The 24,253-nt window shown below is 37.9% G+C and overlaps 1 protein-coding gene across 24 annotated transcripts in view; it reads left to right on the plus strand.

The window, feature by feature from the left end:
• The window catches only part of ptprdb (protein tyrosine phosphatase receptor type Db), a 221,354-nt gene that overhangs the window by 70,502 nt on the left and 126,599 nt on the right, over window positions 1-24,253 (plus strand). For all 24 annotated transcript variants that reach the window (XM_036213125.1, XM_036213127.1, XM_036213138.1 and 21 more), the window contains exons 4-5: window positions 775-851; window positions 3,534-3,572. The gene's annotated coding sequence lies outside the window, so the exon portion shown is untranslated. The remainder of the gene's footprint in view (window positions 1-774; window positions 852-3,533; window positions 3,573-24,253) is intronic.

A 24,253-nucleotide genomic window follows, 5' to 3' on the forward strand; every position in this document is an offset into this window, starting at 1 on the left:
TTATTTTTGGAATGAAATCATCCGAGGTTTGAGCATCACCGGATCCTGGGTTTAATGTATGCTGCCATCATCGCTTGTTAAAGTCGGTCAGCAGCATGAGCTCCAGGCGCGGTGTGACAGCACAGACTGGTGGCGGCTCGCCGTCATGGCAGCCTTCAGCCAGATTTAGTGATGTCATCCTCACGTTTAGCTGTAAAAAATAGCTCCTCAGGATCGTTGATCCTAAAATGTTGTCTGAAACAATTAAAGGACAAGAAACAAAAACAAAATAATTTTTTGGCAAAATCACAAAACACTTGAAGTATGCATACATTTCACACGCCTCTTTGCTCGCATGTCCTTATGCAACCCCCCTTTTGATCTGTCAGAGTGCGTACTTCTCATGGACGCATGCTTTTCCCACCCGGGTCTTACAGGCCCTCTTTCCCTCACAGCTCTTAAGATCTCTAAGCTGCTGGCGTGGAAACCTTAAAAGCCTTAAAAGCTCCCACTGCAGGAGTTGAGCCAGGGAGGTCCATTTGACCCGGACTGCTTTCGGAACAACTCGTCCGCACTAGCTCAGAATCAAGAGTTCGCTTTTGAAGCCTTGATCTGAATGCTATGACTTAAACATCGGCTCTCTGGTCTCGTTCTCACACACACACACACAGGTGGTGTAATGAAATTTGAAAGGCAGAAAGAACTTAGTAGAAGGTCAGAGTTGGATTTTAGGTCTGAAAAACGGATGCTTTGCTTCTAATCCTTCTTCAACTTCCTTCTCTTCCTCTCTTGTAGGAGAATTCTGGGGAGATTTCTTTCCTCTTTCGTTCCTCAAGGATGAAGGCTTACGTCGGACCTGTGCACTAAAACAGGTGAGGACCTTTCATCACCACACTGACGGGAAAACCAAAACTTCCTTTAGACTGCATTCACAGAGCAACACACCTTTAAGTGGCCACTTCTAATGAGAAGTCTATGTTAACGTGCATAAATACATGTTCATAAACCGTTCACACAAGTTTCTACAACTGTTTTAGGCTCTGCCATTGAACACACGTTGAAACAGTTAAACTTTGACCAATCAAGGACTCAGATTTGGTTGTGACATTTTATTCATGGAAGTGCCAACTGTTTGAAAATGGATCATGCTGGACAAATTAATCATTGCTGTTTGTGTCCAGTTTGTATACGTCATGTATCGGAATAGAGCTGTAAAAAAAAAAAAAAAAACTAGTGCAAGATTCACAAATTTGCACCACTTTGACGTTTCACACCAAGCCTCTTCCAACTGTAGATGTATGTATCTGGACAAATAGTAGATAGTAAATATATTAGTAACAGGTAGCGACAGTCCACTGTGAACAACGTACACTAAAAGCATGTTCAAGAATGCGTTTAGCTCGTTTTTGAACAGTTGTCCTATAACTGGTGTTAACATATCATCAAGCTAACACGTTCTTTAAGCAATGTTCAGACCAAAACTCGTTCAAGTGGCCACTTTTGATAAAAAGTCTATGTCAACACGCATAAACTCTTGTATTCACATGTAGCTATGCAAGTTTCTACGACTGTTTTTGGGCTACAAAAACACGATTTAAAAGCTAAATCAAGTCAAACTTTGACAAATCAGAAACTCTAATTTGGTATTGACATATTAGAGCTGGGTTGATAAAATTGATCTGAATCAATCTGAATCGATCTAAGATTAATAGATCAATAATCGATCCACGAAAGTAGAAATCGATCTAACGCATAATGCTAAAGTCTGCTAGCTTGATGCTAACGTATAATGGGATTTCCTATAGGACGGCTAATGCTAACGCTCATTGACCTAAAAATACATTGCTGACTAAATGAACATTTTTATAAACTCACAGATATGTACTCTCCAAACTCTTTTAAGGAAATATATATTTTTTAAGTATCCATTTATGGTCTAAAGCAGTTTTTTGCGCATAGTTTCTTCTTCTTCTGGAATAAGGTGTAATGCTAAAGCGTAATTGCCACCTAGTGGCCAAACTGAGATGCCCTCCAGGAGACGCAGAACAATTGTTGGAGCTGCTCTGATTGAGAAACCATGTAGCACTGTATGGTATTTTACAATCTCATTATTTTACTAATACATTTTACAATATGTGAACTTTATCAGGTCAATTTGAAAATTTTCAAAACATATATAGATTATTAATGTATTTCTAAGCAAATGTGTCTAAATGTCTAAACCGTGTGAACTCAAAATTGAATTGAATAGAGTTGAGGGGGTCCAAAGAATAATAAAAAAAATCTGTGAATCTGGTGAATCAAATCAATTTTGGAAATTATTGTCGATACCCACCCCTATGACATATGACCTATGAGCTGTGAAAGGAACATTTGCACTGCTTTTACATTTTGCACAAAGCCTCTTTCAACTGTAGGTGGTTAACATGGGCTGGTAAACAGCAGAAAAAGAGCAACAAGAAGAAGTTCCTCTCTGCTTTTTCAGTGTGATACTGAACAAAGACCCTCGTTTAGCACGTATCATATTCCTGCTGTTTCTGTAGCTTCACTCAAAATCAGGTTGAGATTGATTAAAAGCAAAACCTACAAGAAAAAAAAAATAAAAGCAGGAGGTACCATTTTTTTCTCTCAAAAAGAGTTTATAAAACTCAGTGGGAAACCCAAGCAAGCAAAGACACTATTGATTGGCTGAAAGTTTAACCGAGCGCAGTTGTCCCCGTCCCCCCCACAGAAGCAGCAAACCTGCTGCCATCACAGCAAACACACCCGTAGGACAGACATATGAGGAGACAGACGGGTAGACAGGACAAGAGCGAGCAGCGATCCCCAGCTGTTCTTAAAACGCTGCCACCGATACATAATTGAAGACGCGGCTCTTGAACGCATCGCTGAGCCTTTCTCTCGGGTTAGCGTTGGAGTTTGCATAGCGTCACCGCTCTAAATATAAAACCTTCGCTCATCCTCTTTGAGGTTGCTAATAGATGCAGAGGTTGCACGCAGCTGTCTGCGCCCTGCCGCTTTTAGGGCCACTTTTCTTTCCAGTTGGTCTGACCATCCTGATGCCTGCAAAAACTCTTAGTCATCCAGGTCATGTCATCCTAGGATCTCTGTTCTTCACGCAAACTGGACTTTTTTCTAGAAGACTGCTCATCGGAGGAGCTTCAAACCCCTTAAATGAATCATGTTGAGCTTTTCAAAGAGTTGATAAGTGATGCTTTGGTTAGAATGTTAAAACTAATTTTTAAAACACCTAAATTCCTTTATGTTTCACCTGTTTTGAGATTTTTTTGTGTGTGTGAGTGGAGTACCTAATCTGACCTATAGGTGGCAGCAGAGCAACATACCCAACACTGATCTCTCTGAAGCAGAACTAATTTCTCCTTTTGATTTTACCAGCTTTTTCTTTGCACTCCTCACAGTTATTAGTCCCGTATCACTGCAGGTTAATAAATGACTCATTCTCTCTATTCCTCTAAAAAAATTTTTTTTTAAAGCCTCACATATGTCTTTTTTTTGTTGATGTGGGACCAATGCCATTCCTGTTTCTCTTTCAGCTCCAACTTTCCAGCTTCAAGAATGAACCATGTGCAAAGGTAGGATTTGGTTTTCCTCTCTAAAAAAAAAACCTTACAACCCTTTGTTTTTGTTTATGCATCTCCTTCTTGCCTGGCTGTGTGCATCTTTTTTTATGCGCACTGAAGATACACTTCACCGTGTCATTGGGAATTTGATGGTAATGACTCACTCAGCCGCGCACTGACTCTGCTTTGAGGAGATCTTGCGACGGCGGCGAAATGTTCCGCGGGTGCCCAGCTCACAGGGGGGTTGCACTTTATGTCATTTTGCACTGAAATTGCACGATCAGTGAGACTGTTGGGCAAACTGGTCTGAGCACTGAAGAAATTGCTGCCTTTGGGAGCAGTGATTGTAACACTTTAGGCTTGAAGCACCACTCAGAGTCAAAAAACAACTCTCAGCTGAAAGAAAGCCAGGGATTTCTGCACTCTGTTCTAAGAAACTGGGGACTGAAAACCCTGGAAGGGGATGGGGTAAGAGATTACCAATGTTCAAATCCCATAATATTAAAGTACATTTCAATGAAAAGCAACAAAACAGAGAAATATTAATTATACTTGATGCACCCCACTGAGCAAATGGCAACAGTGGAAAAGCGCTATGATTTGAAGAAACATTGAGCAGAACCAGGCTTTATAAAAAGGACAGAAAGGGGTGGAGCCAAGAGGGGCAGCAATAATGTTTTTGAGTCAATATTTTTATCATTATTAACAAAGATTAAGGATTCCAATTGCTTCAAAAAACAACAAAATCTGTGTTTCTAAATTAAATCAAGAACCCCTCAATTTATTTTTTATGTATTATGTATGGTGGCTCATCTGGGCTTCCACACTTCTGTTCCCGTCTTCTACCCCTCTCCTGTCCACCCACACAAAATGTTTTAGAATAGAGTCACAAAAAAAGCATTCTTATGTAGAAATCATATTGATATAGTTTTAGGTGTGTACTCATAAAACTACAAATACAAGGATATCACTGGTGAGATAGATAGGCAGGTTGATACCAAGAAGAAGAATACAAAGCAAATGAACTAACACAAAATCCCTGGAGCATCTGTTATAAGACAAAAGAAATATGTTGATGGTTGCAGCACTTAGGGACCAGGAAGCAGTTGAGCATAAAGACGCTGAGCATCTGTTATAAGAGGAAAGAATTCAATGATGAGAGAAGATGATGAAGACTAACTAAACACAGAATTACTGCAACATGAAGCAGAAAATGAGTTAGTGGGAAAACAAACGGCACATACGGGTGAAACCACTGGAATATTTGTTATAAGACAAAAATAGATTTGTTAACTACAACAACAGAAATTCATAATGGAGATCTCTAAAGCACTAATAGCTGTGAAGACAAAAGAAAGTTTTTCAAGTGGTGCATATCATCTATTCTATAGGTGCGTTTACATTGACGATAAAATTGTACAAATTGAATTTGCGATAATACATTTGTCGAATGGAAACTTGAAGTTGAGCCTGTCATACAGAATTGTTTGCTCCACACCTCAACCAAAATTCATCAAAATCTCTTCATCTGTAGCCACTCCCTTGTAGCTTGCTGCTCCACATCCTGAATAAGACGCCGGCGTCTCCTTTGATAGATGATGTGACAAAAATGTGAATGTATCTGCTGTACTTAAAGCATTGTTCACATTCATCACCATGTTTTTGAATGACTTATTCACTGGCAATTAAAACAGCTGGTCAGGATAACTAAACCTTTGAACTATTTTTTCTTTAAAAATACTTCTAGATGTTGAAGCGATTGGGCAGCTATAGTTGGTGCTCCTCTTTACAGACATCTACACAGATTTTGAGGACAGCATTGGAAGTAGTTTAAAGAGCACCTTCTTCTCCTGAGTTCTGCCGGGCTCTTAACAGAATGTTTCCTTTTAATGCCCTCTCATAAACCTTTTAGTGCCCTGCTTTTTGGTTGCACACCAATAATCCTTGAGAATCTATCATTTTTTCTGTATTCAAGATCTTTTCTATCCCAGTTATCTTTCTTCTAAATGAATATTTTTTGCTGACAAAGTAGGAATATATGAAAAGTGTAAATATACTATAAATATACTATATATACATGTATCACCCACGGTTTCTGCTTTTAAAAGCTTCTGTTTGTTCTGACAAGATTGATTTATAAAGTTTTGAAATGCACAAAAGTATGTGTCATAGGAAAGACAGATGGATAAAGTAAAATACAGAGTTGTATTCCCTGTTCGGGGTTTGCTGAAAACGCATCATTGCTGTTGCATAAGCAGCTCATATGGCATATGGTCGATCAGCACACATCCATGAATAACTGGGTGTGAAATGGAAGCGAATGCCTGTTCCTTAAAGACCACCTCACTGAGGAAACCCAACTCACTGCATTAAGTCTTTCCTTTGATTTGATTTAAACCTCCATCCCGAGCTGTCATGAGGTGGAGGTTTGCAGAGAAGAGGAGGAACTTCAGTACCACTGGAGAGACTAAAGCTGAATGATAAACTAAGAGAGGAAGAACGAAGAGAAGGAAGGGCAGGGCACAGAAAACAAGGCAGCGATAACTGCTGTGGGACAACATAGAGACTAAGTTAATTACAGCAATAACAGCATATACATTATGTATACATGATGGGGGATAAACAATGCAGAGTTTCTCAGCATCCTCGGACTCTGGGATCACATCTACAAGAATGGATGAATAATTAAACCCTAGAAACTTCCATTTAAACTTTTTTTTAAGTTAATGAAATGTTTTAGAGATAGCTGCAATGTATTGAGAAATGATCAATGCGCATATTTTGGTTTCTGAATCAGTCTGAGCAATCTTTGTTTTTTTGCTAAATGGAAATAAGGGGTGCTTTTGAGAAAATGTTTTATGTGCAACTTAAAGGACATATCAAGCTCAAAGCAATGTGGCTGCAAAGGAGAGATGAAAGTCAATGGAAACAGGGAGAAAATAAAAAAGAAACTATCTGATTTTGACTGGAGGACATAAAGAGTAAAACTGAAGGTTAATAGCAGTACTGAGACCGGCTATATGTGGTGCTGATGGAGACAGAATCATGTTGGTTAAGCTCAATCTTATGAAGTGTTTTAAGGCAGACAACAGAAAGAGAAATGTAAAAACCATAAAGATAAACTCCCTCTTGTGTTTTTATTTAATCTTTCTGCACCTTTTTTTATGCCTTTTTTTCCTTTCTTGTACCCTTGTATCCTATCTTAAACATCCTACCCTTAGTCTCTTCTCTGTCTTCCAAAAAGAAATGCATAGAAATACAGTCAAAATTAAGGTTAAACTCAAGTACGAGGGGAGTTTATACAAATATACTCTCGTGTCTAAAGCTACTAATTCCTGTCTGTCTTCCAAAAGGAAATTCTAAAGAAATTCAGTAAAAATAAAGGTTAAACTCAAGTACGAGGGGGGTTTATACAAATATAATCCTCTCGTGTCCAAAGTTACAAACCCCTGTCTGTCTTCCAAAAGGAAAGGCATAGAAATAGAATAAAAATAAAGATTAAATTCAAGTATGAGGGGGAGTTATACAAATATACTTCTCTTGTGTCCAAAGCTACAAATCCCTGTCTGTCTTTCTAAAGGAAATACACAGAAATACAATAAAAATAAAGGATAAACTTAAGTACCAGGGGAGTTTATACAAATATACTCCTCTTGTGTCGAAAGATACAAACCCCCCTATTTTAACATTAAAAGTTGTCCAACAATAGAGGCTTTCAGCTCTTATCTGTTTAGGGTGATGGACTGTTTTTAAAACATGAGGGGAAATTTATGTAATTATTGAAAAAAATGGAAGGGAGCTAAAGCTCGTGCCATTAAAAGTATATTTCTAGTATTCAAAGGAAAGGGGAAAAAACACATTTCAAATGTGATTTGTTATAAATTAGATTTTATTTAACTAGAAATCCACTGAACAAACCCAAAGCAAAAATTATTCTGTTTAGGTGTACTACAAGCTTATACTAAACGCAAGGCAATACACTTGAACTTTACGTTTTATATACTGTTCATTTATTGTAAACTCAAAATTCAAATTTCCAAAAGAATTCCAGAACAATTTAGTCTAAAGAATTCACTGCACATACATGGTCTATAGCAGGGGTGTCAAACATATGACCCACGGGCCGCATACGGCTCGCCAGATGTTAAAATGCGGTCCAGTCATGAAGAGAAAAAAATATAAGGATGTTGAGATAAAAAAGCAACTTTCTAGCCCATTCTTGTGGGAAGTTATGGTTCTTCATAGAAATGGCTGTAATGATCAATTTCGGAAAGAAAAATAAATAAGAGTATAATAAGAGATCAAGAAATAAACAGCATTTCTTTGCAAGCGTGTGCCACTTCTAGGTAATATGCAGTTAGGTTCCCTGGCAGCCTTGCTATTATTAAGTTACCATAAAAATTATCAGGTGTGGCACCACAATTACTAAAATGTTGTTGTCAAAAATAATAACAATGATGGCTCTAATAATAATGTTAATAAGTAATTAGGCTGCTAGGTTGGTTGAGGCATTTTTTCCAACATAGGAAAAAAACAAAGCTACAGATAACAAGTTGACCTTTTAGGTTATATTGGTATTATGTTACTGGTCCGGCCCACTTGAGTTCAGATGGGTTGATTGTGGCCCCTGAACCAGAATTATTTTGACCCCCCTGGTCTATAGCATACTTGCTATACTTATACTCAAGAATATTTAATAAAATAAACTCCAAGTGTAGTACTTTTTACTAAGGGAAGGACAAGGCATTGTTATATTTATGAAATGGTGCAGTAAACCTTGCCTTGAAAAAGCAAAAGCAGCAGAGATTGAACAATAGTATCAATTTTTGGTGGATAAAAGAATCCTCATCGACATTTTTTGTTTGTCTCTTCTTTCTTTAGAAATTGCAAACCTAGAAGTATCCTCCTCTCTTCAGCACACTGGAGACAACTGTCAAATTGGCAGTGTGTTGATTTATTTGTTCCAAATATATTGTGTCTCTGTCCTTGTTTTATGCAGTTCTGAGCCATTTCTTTTATTGCATCTTTTTTTTTTGTACCTTCGGGTGATGAAAAAAGCTCAGGATCTTAATAATTTACTCACACAAGTAGCAGAAACCGTTCAAATCTTTCTCCTGTATTGTGCTTGTAATAACTCTTAAATGCAGTGCTTGATATTTACCCTCATGTGTGGATTTTAAGTCTTATAAAGCCTTGCTCACACAAATTCCAAAAATATTCCCAACTTTTGTAGCCCTCTACTTAGAAATCTAGGATTCCTCCTGACAACATTTTGAAAAAATGTAAAATCTTCTGAACTTTTGAGCCCTTTTTTCTAGTAATTTAACACATTTTTGTATCTTTTGTATTAGATATTGAGATAAATGAGATAGGACATGTCTACAATTGAGCACATATTGAAAGCTGTAACAATTGTTTTTTTTATTTTGTTAAAAATTTCGTAAAAGTGGTTAACATGCACTTTGATGCAGAGTGCGTTTGGATGTCAAGAAGTTTTTTTGTTTTTTATTGGACTTGGTGTAGGTGTATGTAAATCTTTCATCCCAGCTCTTGTCCCTTTTTCTACCTGCTCCTGCCCACGCTTCCCAAGCATTTATTACCTGTACCTCTATGAATCAGCCGTTTATCACAGCGGAGGGGTTAGATTGCCGGCAGCGATGTTGTTAGGGGCGGTTTGTTTCCAGTAGGTCTTTCTGATGTGCTGACTTTAATGAGGACTGTATGTAGAAAAGATAGTTTGGTCCTGACTAATACCTGGTATGGTCAGGTAGTGTCGATGGGAGTAGAGATGATCTTAGTAGTGATTCAAGTAGTGAAGCAAAATTAGATTGGTTGATTGGAGAATGTGGGTCTTAACATTCTGGTAACTTTCAACATAATCCTTCCATTCCAACATTTCCTCATTCAGAGACCTTATTGCCCAAAGCAAGAAATTATTAGAAATAAAAATAAAGTTAGGAAGAAACCTTAGTGCTTTTGGTAGAGTTGCCTACATGTGAAAACATGTTTTTATCTCCTCACCACATAATTTTACCAATAGAAGACATATCTTTAACCTTGTTTTATGATTTAAACTTCTTCCAGTTTTTGCTATGGGCTATTTTTTCCCAGTACTTGTAATTCATCACACTTACCTTACTGACTCTTTGTTTCACATGCACTTCATGTCCATGCTCAGTCTTGCCTGAAAGCCGTTTTACACATTCAGTTACTAACTGGCAGTACATTTAACTCACAAGAACCGATAGTGTATTCCGTGGTCCACTTGGTCGTCAGGTGTGTCTCACTGGGTTCTTAGGGTCAAATATGGACCACAATTCTATTGGTTGTTCTCTCGTATTACTCTAGACGAATAACCTCTGACATTCTCATTGAATTTTACACAAAGAAAGTCAAGTTTGAAGTTCTGAAGCATTCACCTATTGGACAACCTGTATGTCAATCCAAAAAAAAAAAAAAAAACATTCCCCACGAAAAAATATTAATTTGATCTTCCATTACATACAAAAATGAGACTCCCGAGTTGCCCTGAAATAGAAATAAAATAATAAATATTTAAAAAATCTCATACTGTGCTCACTTCAAGTGTAAAGATGGACTTTTAATCAACGTCTCATCGGAAAGTCTGAGGTTTGGTTCCCACTCTACCTACCCATTTGTCTGTGTCAACCACTGAACGCCACATTGCTTCTGGTAGTCTGGCCAGTGTAGTGCATGGCAGCTCGTGTGTATGAATGGGACTGTGACTGAAAAGCATTTTGGGTTTTCATGAAGGTAGAAAAGCGCTTTATTAGTTTACCCCACTTCCTATTTACCCTCGTACAACCTGCCTCACGTGGTCTCTGGGACTTTGTAGTGTCAAAATGGGGAATGAAAAATCAGGGATTGGTTTATTCTTCCCAGAGTTACATCTATCCAATTTTTTAACGTGGGGTATACTCTGGACAGGTTGTCAGTTTGTTGCAGAGCCACACCAGACTTTAGCTTTTAAACCTAGATAATGCAAACGGAGTATCAAAGAAAACATAGGGCGGACCAAACAGTCTTGACACATGACCCAGAGCTACCACAAGACCAAATAGCCCCATAACTAACCTTTAATTAATTTTATGAATCAGATGCAACACAAAGATAAAACACAGAAACCTCTAAGATTATCTCTGAGTGGACTATTACATTTTTGTACGAAAGTTTGTCCCTATTTTCTGTACAGAAATGACATGTTCAGATTCTCTCCCTACAACTTGTATTTTAATATATACCAGTACTTAACTGGAATACTCGAATACTTACAAAAGTGAAGGAAATCTAAGAAAAAGCCTCCCTAAAATGTAAGAGCAGCTGGGAAATATAGGAAGACACAATTTTTCTAGAGAACTGTAAAACAATTTTTAAAATAGTGATTACATTTGTGACAAACAACCCATCAGAGCTCCGAATGAGTCTGCTCCCATGAGGGCTACCTTGGCTGAACCAATCTCATTTTATGTAACAAATTAAAACAACCCTTGGGCGATACTACCAATACACGACTATGATCATGGGTGTTTCTATTGTGTCTCTAGAGTGCTTAGTCTTGTGCGCTTGATAGTTATTGTGACAGGCACAATGTGCCGTACCATACAGAGCTGGCTTCACAAAGGGATTACACCTAGATGATTCCTCAATAGAGAATTTAGTCTCGGCTAGCCGAGCCTAATCGACGGCTGTGGGGAGCGGACCGCAGCACTGTGGAGCCGTGGCCAGATATGACAAGAACAGAGAGCAGCCAGATTAGTTCAAACTGAGCTCCAAGCTGGCTGACTGAGCATCTCCTGACAGCTTCTCCCAAATCTCTCTGTAATGCAGTCTGAAGGAAACACTGTTCTCCCATTGTTTCCTTTTGTTGAACCATTTCTGTCTCCCGATGTGTCGCTGGACCTCATTTTGAGAGTGGAACCTCGGGGAAACAAATTGCGGGTACGCATGTGAGCCATCGCCTCATTAGCCGGTGGGTTTCTGGGTTGGTCTTTTCGCCTCGTTCCCACCGTCTCATAAATTTTAATTACCCCGAATGTGGCTTCAAATTTGATGATTTTGGTTGGGTGGTTAAAGCAGGACTCCGCTGTACTCATACTCATTGCATGTACACACATGTTTACACACATCATTATATACATCAGTCATTAGTGGAGAGCTTAACATGCACTACATTGCTAATGAGATTATCGCCGCTGAGGGCTCCACTCATCAACATCTTACCCCTCTGTAGCCCTCATTTAACAGGTTCCTTAAACACTCGGATTCTGTTTCTTGAGGAGTTCTCTTTCTTCCTGTCTGACAGTACACTTCTTGATATCCTGTTTTACCCTATTGTTTACCTTTCTTATCCAATCTTAGCACGTGTAGATGCATGTTTTGTTTCTTTGTCTGCTTTCTAAGTGACCACTTGTGTTTATATGGACTGTTTTTTAACATTGCAACCCCTAAGGAACCATTTGTGGCTAAGGAGAGACGAGTAGACTATGAGAACAGCAGGAACATTGTTTTCCCAGAAAAACATCATGCAACTTTATGTATCAATTTAGGGGCTAGTGAAAGTCAGACTCTCAAACTTATCATCAACCCTTCAACACCAGAGCTTTATCTCCAGTGTTGACATTCTGTTGGCTACCACAACTCCTCAACCATTTACGCAATTAACGTAAATCCAGAGGTTTCTGTCGAGGAGAACCACCGCTTTTCTTCGCATCAGAATCATTGGATTCATGTTGTTTGCGTAAACAGTCAAGGAGTTGCAGTATGTCAAGGAACGTGTGTCTTTTAGGAGTTGCCAGTGACATCTCTGGTGTTAAAAGGTTAATTACAGGAGTTTCTTGGTATAAATCCAGCAGGGGCTGGCAATGCATACAGCTCCAACCTACTTCTAGTAACTCACCTGTGAAACGCGACTCAAGTCTCATGGGTTGCAAATCAAGTCTTGTGGGTTGCGACTCAACTCTCGTGTGTTGCAACTGAAGTCTCATTCATCGCAACTCCAGTTTTGTTCATCTCAACTCAAGTCTCGTTCATTGCAAGCCAAGTCTCATGGGGCGCGACTCAAGTCTTGTTGGTTGCGGCTCAAGTCTCAAAGGTCGTGACTCAAGTCTGGTTCATCACAACTCAAGTCTTGTTGCCCGCAACTCAAGTCCTGTGGGTCGTGACTCAAGGCTCGTGGGTCACGACTCAAGTCTCGTGGATCACAACTCAAGTCTTGTGGGTTGTGACTCAACTCTCGTGGGTCACGACTCAAGTCTCAAAGGTCTCGACTCAAGTCTCCTGGGTCTTGACTCAAATCTCTTGGGTTGCGACTCAAATCTCGTGGGTCGTGATTCAAATCTTGTGGGTTGCGACTTAAATCTTGTGGGTTGTGACTACAGTCTTGTTTGTCGCAACTCAAGTCTTGTAGGTTACGACTCAAGTTATGTGGGTCGTAACTTAAGTCTCATAGGTCGCAACTAGATCTAGCGATTCACAGCCATGAGCTGCAACCCGCAAACCAGCTAACCAAAGCTTTCATGCAATTTATGCCATAAATTGAGCGTCGGACTTTGGGTTACAGTTGACGGGCTGTCACTCTGCAGGTATTTCTTCCCTGGAGTGGAATCCACAAAAAAGGCCAGCCCAGGAAGTTTAAACTCAAGATCATAAGATTTTCTGTTGGCCTATGATCAACAAAAGGGTTAGAATTCAATTAAAGAAACAACACAAAGTTTAGATAGTTACTAATCAAGAGTTCTGGTCTTTCATTTTTCATTTGATAACTGTTTTGTCACGAATGCCATTTACTTCAGGTTCAGTTATCGTGTTTTATGATGGAAGAAATTGGAAATGATGACATGTGAGTCATATTAGCCACTGGTGGAAGGTTGGAGCTGTTTCTAGCGCTTGTCTCTCTAAAAATCTATTGAGTTTGGGGTGATCATTTTAATTACAGAACCAGTGTTCTCTCGTTTGTCGCGGAAGTTACAATCCAGGTAGGTAAAATCTCCAAACTAGGGTAATAGATGTTTTAAGGCTGTAAAACTCCTCACTAAACTTTTCTCAAACAGACATGAACATTTTCACACTTTTCTAAACTCTCAAAATTCACACTTTTGCAGAAAAATAAGTCCAGTACTATTGAATGAAAACTAATATCTGCTTCCGATTGAAGATTTATGTACATTTGGCAAACTGACAGTGTTCTGTTAGGGAGACACGTCACGGAGGACATTGATTGACAGAGCTCTATAGCCAAACACTGTTTAAAAAAAAAAAAGTCTAAAAAGTTGCACTGAAAAAAATCTATGAAATAACAAGACCGGAAAAGATGGATCGCGATACAGCAAGGAAATACTATCAACAAATTTCTATTAAATTGAACTCAAGGGGTAAAATTATGTAGCACATTCAATACTCATTATGGATTTGAAGTCTTTCTTTTAGTCTTCAATCAGTCACAAATTAGTATTATAGACCACCACATTTTTAAATAGTTTTCACAGATTTCTTGCTCTCTTCTCATTTAAAATTTCATCTCTCCGGATTCCAAAAGCTGAACTGTGAACATGTTAAAAAAAATGTGCCAAACAAGTTTCTAAAAATAGTCACCAAGTCGCTGCAGGTGTCTCCAATCCACCTCGAACTCATTTTAAACTATTCCCAATTAGGTTTCAATGAGTCATGAAGTGCCACGAATGTGGGACAACTTTGTGAAAAGCTAACAATCTATACTAACATGATGAGTCACAATAATCGTGACTGATTAGAGACAACAAATAGAGAGACTATCCTGGCTTGCAGCTGCAGCCATAATTACCACAGAACATATTTGTGAACAGCTGGTGAGTTCAAGGACCAATTTTACCATAGAGTCCAGATGTTTGAGCAAAGTCGGTTTAGCATAATTCCCTTTAAAGATTCCCATTATTCCTTTAAATTCTCTAATTAAATCTGTGTCTTTAGTTGTGATTTGGTGCAGCCTACAGCGGGATACTAAATTGAGAAGAACTTGATACGAATTTGAGACAAATTTAAGGCACTTCCTGTGATGCTGAAAGAGACTTTTGGAATGAATATCAGGTATCTTACATGTCATACAAATATATGTATACAAATAAATACATCATACAAAAGTTGATTTTGTGATTGAGGTGATTTTGTTTTCCCTTTTTGATTTCTGGAAGTTTGTTTTGTTTTTCTAAAGTTTAAAACTGTTTTATTTATTTATTTATTTTTTATTTGTTACTGTGATCTTTAACATGTGTTTGCGTTGATGTGATTTGAACTTCAGGGCCACCATACTTTACTAAAGCAAACACAGATCTGCTCAAACACAAACAAATACATACAACTGCAAATATATAAACAGTAGTTGCCTTATTATATATATGCATGTTTTTTTTAATTTATATTTATTAAAACGTCGCCACAAAAAACTGAATATGACAAAAAAAAGATTAAAAAAATATGGGGAAAAAAAAAACAATCCTTGACGTTCCTCACATAATGTCCTGAGATTAAAAGGAAGTGCGCTCCACCTTTCTAGACCAAAACAGGACTTCTGCCCTGTAAACCTAACACAAAATGCACTTACAAAGCCAAATTTAGCTGTAAAGTAGTTAATTTTATAAACATTGTGAATTTCTCTTTATCCTCCTATTTTTATCACAAACACACAACTGATCCCATCCACCTCACTGCAGAAAATGTCAACTTCTGTCACCAGTTTCTTCCTTAAATGGAACTTACAACATTTTTATTGAATCCATTGATCACCTATATGTTATTGTTATAACACATTCCGGATAATCTGTTCATTTGGGAGTGGATTTAATTGGATTATAACAATATGGAACGTTTGGAATGATTTGGATAAATATAATCACAAATACTGACTTCTGTGTAGCATCTTCAGAGTTTTGAATTAGTATTTTAGAAGTACAATATATTGAAATGAATTAAATGAACTTGATTGAGTGTCAAAAGCCATGTCAGAAGTGATAAATGAAACAAGTGGTTATGGAGACAAACGCTCCTATTTTATTCTTAGTGACCATCCACCAACTCTATCAGGTCTTTTATTACCCACAGTCCTTTACAGGTCATCTGTGTTTTCTGTTGATGGAAATATTAATGCAGATATTGGCAGCAGAACGATTGTGTTCAGGCCAGTGCTCTGAGTGGTTCAATAGAGTGACTGGAAGTGCAGCTACACACGTTCTTTCAGTGATGGAGCTGAGTGGGGACGGCATTGGAGAGGAGAGATCCTGTGAAAGCCATAATCTTAAATGCCAAGCCTTACATGCACAAAGATATATAAAAAAAAGGCAACATGCACAGGCATTGGATTAGGGCGGGGATTATGGAAGCGCAGCTGTAAAACAGGCAGAGACAGATCGGTGTCATACTTGATAAGGAACACACATATACACACTGTATTAAAAGTGAACAGGGGATGGATGATTTTTATGACTCACAACTGTTGAGCTTGGATGCAAAAAAGAAAAAAAAAGCAGTTCAATAGAGCACCAAAGAAGCTTTAGCAATCAATTACCGACCCAGAAAGAAGATGACATGAACTAAAGGTCAACGATCTTTCATGTGGCGTTCACGTGACACTAGTAAGTTCTTATTCTGATGTAAAAACGAAAAGCCTGTTACATAAAAAGGTAAGACGGACGGCTCCTGGCAAAATGGCAGCCCTGCTTTATAAGGAGTTGTCTTACCAGGCTGTCATTCATTCATCTCAAATTACATTTCTGCCTGTGAGAAATGATGAGCGGCAGAAAAATGTTTCCATCTTTCCAGCTCGATGGACTGCCATTCCTACTCTTTAATGGCCTTTTCAGAATAAAATAAATAAATAAATAGAATTTGAAAACTGCTCAAACATATCAATGTCATGAAGGATGGCATCCGTCATGGCTGGAGGGTGTACTTTCTAAGTCATAAATGTCATAATGCTAAACAAACTATGTGGAAAAATATGGATGTGCCTCATCTCCTCATAAATTGCAGTTTTGGTACACAATTTAGTACTTAATAGTCATAAATCGTCTGAAAATCAATCTGATTGTTGTGGTGGAGAGGCTGAAACTTCATCGCTAGATAACAATCGTTCATGTCTTTAACAATAGCATCGAGCTATTAAAGGTCTGTGACATTTTTGTGGAATTGTAGTAAAAACAGGGATTTGACAGAATCTTGGCTTTAGGGTTGGAGTTATGTTCTCATAACATACCTAAATCCCCAAGTTGTCAATGTTTTGCTTTAACATGGGTTAAAGCAACCACTTCCAATAACTCTTTGTAAATGTGTGTTTTGGGTTTCTTCGTTCAAAATTCTTGCCTTCATGTGTACCTACCATTGACCATATATTTCCTGGACATATCAACTCTCGTGTTCCAATAGGATCAAAATTCGGGGTTTTTCTTGCTACACTAACATTCAAAATTGTCTGGTAACACCCCACTCTTGAGGCTTTCACACAAAGATGTTAAACTATTGTTGGCTTGTGATGGTGACCCATAAACTCTGTATTTTTGTTACAACTGTCCTTACGGGTGGATTTGGGCAGTATGCTGGCCAAATAATGGATAAATCTGTCCGGATGGCCTACGCAAAAATATAGGGTCTTAGACCACTCAGTGAGGCTGTAGAGCGAAAATGAGACACAGGCCTGTCGTACTGGTTTGTCTTTTTTCAAACCCTCCAAATCCTTACCGCGGTAATGGTGCTGTTCAGGTGATAAGTGGGTGCTCCTTTCGTGCAACATGACAGTAAGAAGGAAGGAAATTCGGCCATCAGCGTCCTAAGGGAAATTCCGTACGTGCAGCATGTTTGTGCGGTGAGTAAGGAGTCATTGCGCACAACTTACCAATACTTAGGTCCAATCCGAATTCTTCCCTTCTCCCTTCCCCTTAATTTGAAGTGGCAATTTAAGTGAAAGTCGTGTCTAGGATTCTTATTTTTTAAATTTCACCCTCCAGACGGAGGGGTCCAAAGTCTCATTTCTTCATGACCTTTACGTTTAAATGTTGTAGCCAGACCTTTTTAAAGTTAGCTAATGCTAGCAGACCAGCAATTATTGATGACGTCATTGAACGAAAGTCACATCTGAAATATTAGACACTATTTTTTAATAACCCTCCGTTTGGAGGGCTAAATGAAGGGGAAGGGAGAAGGGAAGAGTTCGGATTGGGCCTTAGAATCCAGTGTAAGGGCATCGTATGACAGTATCACTCGTACACTATAAGTTTGTGTACAAACACTTCACGGTATACTTACTCTTCAAGGGAAAGACACACCTTTACTATACAAAAACTTGATATCCAAAAACCTTATAGGTTAACCCCCATGCAGGTGTATGTGACCAAGACCTTCGGCATAATTTTGTCTATTATTAGTATTAATTTGGTTTCAAACTAGCATATGTCAGGATATTACTCAAAAGCTGCCTTTTCTAAGCATCAGTGTCATACTTCTGAGCCACACATTTCACAATTTTTGGTTCAGCACGAGCTCCCGAACTCCCAAATTATTTTCTTTTTAGAAGGTAGGCATTCTCCTAAATCTGACCTTGTCTGTTTAATTCCATACTAAAGATGAAAGAAATATTTTTTGGTAAATCGCTGCGATTGGCAGCAAACTGATGAATGATATTCTAAGCTTTAGAAAAGAACTTTGAAAGACGTTGAGAGTTTTTCTTCTCTTTGATGCAGGCTGAATTCTGCGACTACATGTTGCTTTTTTACACATTAAAACTATTCAACTGAAAAGGCAAGCGTACCAAATGTGGGCTTTTCATACTAATTGGCAGGTGTGGGCGATGATGTTAATGCAGGACCAGTCCTGTGTGTCCTTTAAAAGGAACTCCAAGGAGATGCAAAGCTAATCAGGATTCAAAGTTTATGCACGCTCTCCATTGATAGTCAGTCACATGCTTTTCATACGTGATGAGCCATCGGTCCTGTGACGCCTCCGTCTGCAATACTTTGGCTTTGCTGCGTCAAACACGTCCTGGTCACCAGAAGAATCTGTCATGAGCATTAAACGCACTAGAAGTCTGTGGCTTTCTGGGATCCCATTTAATCTCCAACTGCCAAAAAACATAATAATCAGCCTTATCTTCGTGTCCTTTTAATGTCACTCAGCATATTTCGGCTCGGCCTTCTCCCCGCCGAACTGAAACACAGAACCAGCAATTTGCCAATCTCCCAATCTCGAACGCAGACACACATGTGGACGCGCACGCCGACACGTGCTGAAGCGCCCAGACCTCAAGTGTTGCTGTGGTGCATAATGACAGATAATTGGCTATTGTGGGCTCGCCCTCGGCAGCGGGAACCAATCACAGTGACAGCTGCTTCTTCATGACCCATGTGCACAAGAGTGTGCGTGTTCACCGTGTGCGCACAATATGAGCATCAGATGTCTGTGTGTGTTAGACATTGATAGCGGTTAATTTGGCTGTGCGTTTGTCACTCTTTGCATCAAAGTAATAGTTAGCTGACATAGCTGACGCTTCTGATACCACACACTGTGAGTCATTGTGTTCTTTTTGTGCAAAATCTAAACTGTTTATACAAGAGCATGTATCAATACATTGATACTCTAGCAGTCGTAAAATGTCCAGCCTACAACAGAGTAGGGCGGCAAAAAAAAAAAAAAAATTTGTAATATTGAAAGTATGAACTTAAACATTTATGGCAAAATAAATAAAAAAAATGTACATGAATATAGTCATACAGTTGTGAGAAAAGCTTTAATCTTACAAGAAAACAGCTAAATTTAAAAGAAAAAAGGCAAAGAAAGTAGATTAAATAAATCATAAAATCTGAAAAAAAAAATTGAATTTTAAATAAATAGAGTCAGAAATTTATGAAGAAAAATGCCATAATTTTAGGAGAATAAACTTGTGAATTCATAAGGAAAAAAGTAAAAAAAAAAAAAAGGTTTTAGAGTTATGAAAAAAACTAATAATTTTGCAAGAGTACAGTCATAAAAAGTTAGGAAAATTTGTATTTTTTCAAGAAAAAAAAATACATTTGAGGAGAAAGGACAAAATGGTAAGCGAATAAACTCATGAATGTATGTTAAAAAAAAGTAAAAAAAAAAAAAAAACACAAAAAACTCTATGATAATGAATTCCTAAATTTTGGTGAAAAAATTGTCAAATTTTGCAAGAAGTTCTGAAATCTGCAGCCTATGACTGAGTATTAGGGCCACTAAAAAATTACAAAAACTAACACGAGTAAAGCTGTATAATTATGAGATTAAAGTTGTACCTTTAAAAAAATTAAATGTCTGCATTTTACAATATTTTCAATAATTGCATAAGTTATACGTTGGGAGTTTTCAAGATTAATGTTATAAAATTCTTGAGGCAAAAGTTTGTTTATTAAGAAAAATATAAACTAAAAGAACCAATATTGTGTTTGACATCTATGATCTAGTTTATTATAAGCAGTTTCTTCAGCATTGGTTTCACAAATCAAATGTATTTTCATAAATCTATTTTTATTAATTTTTCTAAGATTACCCCAACAGTATGTTGTAGCACCCCTTTATAACTAGAATTCCTCCTTTTTTTGTATGTTTGCAGACATACAGAGTATTTTTTTGACAAATCAAGAATGAGTTCTTCTCCCTTTCAAAAAGTGTGTTTTTTGTGAACAATTTTCATGTTTTTGCCATTTCATTTTCCTGTATGAAGCCTCCCCGTTTTTTAAGAACCATCTTCAGCCCACAAATTAAATGAAAATCAGTGTTCATGTGTGCAAAATTTCTGTAGCCTCTGTTTATTGCAAAGACAGTCTGCTATAAAAAAAAATAAAAAAAGAGAGAGAGAGTAGTGTTTGCATGCACGTATGGAGAAGCGCTTGTGTACTTCATCATAACAGCTAGCTCAATATTCCCAAATTCAATTTCCTCTGAGTGAAAAGAGCGGGCCGGGTATTCATCATTCCTTTCTAACACTCAATAAAGGCTGCTTTAGGACTGTCAGGCTGCTTGCTCTCTTGTTCTTTTCATTTTGCATCACTCATTTTATATCCCTCTTTTTTGTGTGTGTGTGACACAAGTGCAAAAGATTCACCTTTCGGCATCATCTGTCTCGTGGATGATTCAAACTCATGTAACAGCATGTTCCCTCTGTGTTTCTTTGTAATCCTGCTTAACTTTATCAGCCTGCAACATACATTTCAGCCTCACATTCAATTCTGCCCACGACGCTTAGGAAAGTCTTTCGATTTTTGAGCTTTTTTTGATCAATTTGTGGCTCCTGTTTGAAAGTGATTGGCCTGGATACCAACACGTTGGCAAAAAGTAAAACTGTTTACATGGAAGAATTGCATAAAAAATGCCCAAAATCCCTTCAGTTCAACTCAGGATATGTGTGCACAATCCACCTTTCAGCTTTTGCTTTCCCCCTCGAGATTTCCCCTGACTGTTCACGCTCTCCTCGTTAGCCGCATTAGGGTCTCCCTTTATGAAATTACGATTTTAATCTTCCAGGTGCAACCTGGGATGTTGCCATCTCTTATAGCAGCCGAGTCTCTAATGGTTAGCAGCCCACTGCAGCGTCTATCTGGGTGGAAAACAAACGCCTGGAGAACTGACAAGTGCCAAGTCTGTGCCTGAAGGTAGTCAGGGATAATGATGTGATGTGTGTGTTTGGGATGTGTGTGGCATGTGTGAGCGCTCCAAAAATATGCAAACTCCATGGGATTTTTATCTAAAAAAAAGTATTTTTTTAGGAACGATTTCCTGAACTTTTTCTGTTTATGGATGCTTTCTGTTTGTACTTGAAGCATGTGATCTTCTCTTGTTCTAGCGATGACTCAAACATGCAGCCCAAGTTTTAAAAAAAAGAAGTGCAGCAGTTGATGGTCTCAGGAGATTGACTCCATCAAATCAGTGCAGCATGGCATGATGGGAAAGCAGCAACCTTCACTAGAATCCAACACAAGGATGACTGCTTTATTTTAATGTATTTATTTTTTTAAATGAAGTTATTCAACAGATTAAAAGTAAACATGCTCGCCATGGTGTTTGAGAAGCATCCATGCGTGCGTGTGCAGCGCATGAATCACTGAGTTTCTATAATGAGGACATAGGTGTGTGTTTATGTGTCGGTAGAGCAGGTGGGTGGCATTGAGACCATCAATGATGCTGAGATTAGAAGCAATTATTGAAATGTCATGTCTTTAATGGACCTCCACTCTGCCCTGAACGCAACCTTCACATTCAAGACTGGGAATTCATTTTCACTTTTATTTTATTTTATGTATCTATTATTTTAGTTTAGCATGTCACCATACACTCCGTGCACTTATTTATTTTATCTATTTGTTTGGCTTTTTTTTATCAGTTTGTGGTGATAAATGAGTTTTAGTACCCTTGTTTTTAACGCCCACTACCATGAAAATTGTATTTTTAACATGTTTTTGTAGTGTTTTTCTGATGTTGGAGGACATATATCAAGAAAATTAAGCTTAAAATTACACTTCTGAGTATTTTCTGAATTCAAATTGTTGTAAATCAAAATACCGTTTGAAAAAGATGGTATTTGTGATGTAGAAAATACAGTGGGCGGGCCACAGGCTCCCTGCTCCGCCCACTTCTGATATATCCACGTGTTCGTCTTTGTTTTTCCTCATCTTAGCTAACATCTGACTCAAATCTATACAGCTGGAAAGCTCCAATATTGGTATTCATTTTTGTTTCACCATGTTAGGATGGAGGAGTAAGGGGCTGTAAGCAGCAATGGCGAGGGAAAGAGGGGTGGTATTGCTCCGCACTCAGATCAAAGGGGTCTTTAAATTTTTTTTTTTTTTCATGGACCAAAAACATACTTTTACATTGTGTTTATATTTATGCTGTTATTTTTCTTTATTGTAATATTCTTTTTTAAAATTATATTTAGCTTAATTTATATTTAATAGCAAGTCGAGAATCCTAATTACTTATTTAAAATGTTTTTAATTAGTATTTTTGATAGTATTTCTGCTTTCTTAAGTCAGCTGACTGAGAAATTTCTTTTTTTAATATCCACCTATTTTTCCCTTCAATTTCTTATGTATGTGTATATACTGTATATATATATATATATATATATATATATATATATATATATATATATATGTTTTATTGCTAAATTCCAAATTCTCAAATTCTCTGCTTTTGTACTAAAAAAAATCTTCTAGTAAAATCTTTTTTTTTTTTTTTGTCGTAGTTTTCTGTGACCGATTTGTCTCAATCCTGTCATTTTTTTTATCTTGTTTTCTTGTAAATTAATCTGTTTTCTTTTTTATGGATACATTATTTTTGTGTTTGTTGTTAAACATTTTTCTTAGTCAACTTTTATGTCTTGATCCCTTAGACTCGGGGCAGGTTTGCCCATTAGAGCCATAACATATGGGGGCTCGTCCGGGATAGATCCCACTTTGGCGAGGGTTATCAGTTTTTGTTTGGGTAATAGTTGGAGGTCTGTCTTTTACAGCCAGGATTACTCTGAGTTATCCGTCCTGGAGTTTTGGGCACAAGTATGCACATTTGTTTAATGTCAGCACTTTGTTTGGGGGAGGGGCTTGATTTTAAAAGTGTACCCAGTGGTCTTTTAACTATGATTATAACATTTATAGCCAAAATTGAATAAAAATAAGTTTTTTATGATATAGTTTCAGCAGAGTTTTATTCTAAATTCGCCTCTGAATTGTGGGTAAGACAATTGGCACAGACTAACCCCGCCCCCTTTCCCCTCCCCGTGGCTGAGAGCTAGGAACAGGGAGCTTGTGACCCGCCCAATCATCATTTCTTTTTCGAACTGCATTTTTTGTCTGCTCCTGACTCAAAACTTTTGGAGATCTTCACACGTTTTTTCCCTTTTTTATATTTATGGGCAACTTTCTCCCCAAAAAGCCGATGGTGTAACAGATTTTAAGTAGGTGGTTTGGTTTGCTTCTGCAGTTGGTCCCCTCTCGACAAAGCAGCGTGAAATCAAACCAAACAGAGGTGTGCAGTCTTTTAACATCCCTCCTCTCCACTGCATTAAACCGTCTAACCTTGTGAGAAAGCATTGTAATAGCCACCGATCTCTGGCGGTCAAAGGGCATCTGGTTTCATTCCCCACCGTAAATCACAATGCCCTCATAAATCTCGACGGAAGAGAATCGCTTTAATCTAACATTCGCATGATTGTGTGGGTAATGAACTGCAGCCATGCTTGCTTTGCCATTAACAGGCTCTTAATATCCTCCACTCCTTAATATGAGCATTAGCCGAGGAAAAGATCAGAGCGGGACACTTGCTAAGTCTGGCTGCACAGAATTACACGCTTTAGTGATTGATTCAACTGCATTCATTTTCAAATGATGCAACAAAACCACATGAAGCCTCGTTACAAAAATAATAGTATTTTTCATTAAGTAAAGAATAGGTGTCTTGAGGCTCTCAGTGCAACTTTTGCGATTTTGGGCAAACATCGGTCAGGAAACAAAGAATTCCTGCAGGATTTTAAAAAAGAAAGAAAACATTGAAAGCAGATAAAGAAGTGTGCCAGTAGTTGTCTGCCTGCAGGGAGCATGTGGACTGGACTGAACATATGTGACACACAAAAAAAATCATTCATGCATGCTCATGAAATCCAATACTGACCTCTGAATGCATGCTTTTTCACTAGAGCTTCGCTT

Source organism: Oryzias melastigma, linkage group LG1 (assembly GCF_002922805.2).
Source record: "Oryzias melastigma strain HK-1 linkage group LG1, ASM292280v2, whole genome shotgun sequence".
Classification (NCBI taxonomy): Eukaryota; Metazoa; Chordata; class Actinopteri; order Beloniformes; family Adrianichthyidae; genus Oryzias; species Oryzias melastigma.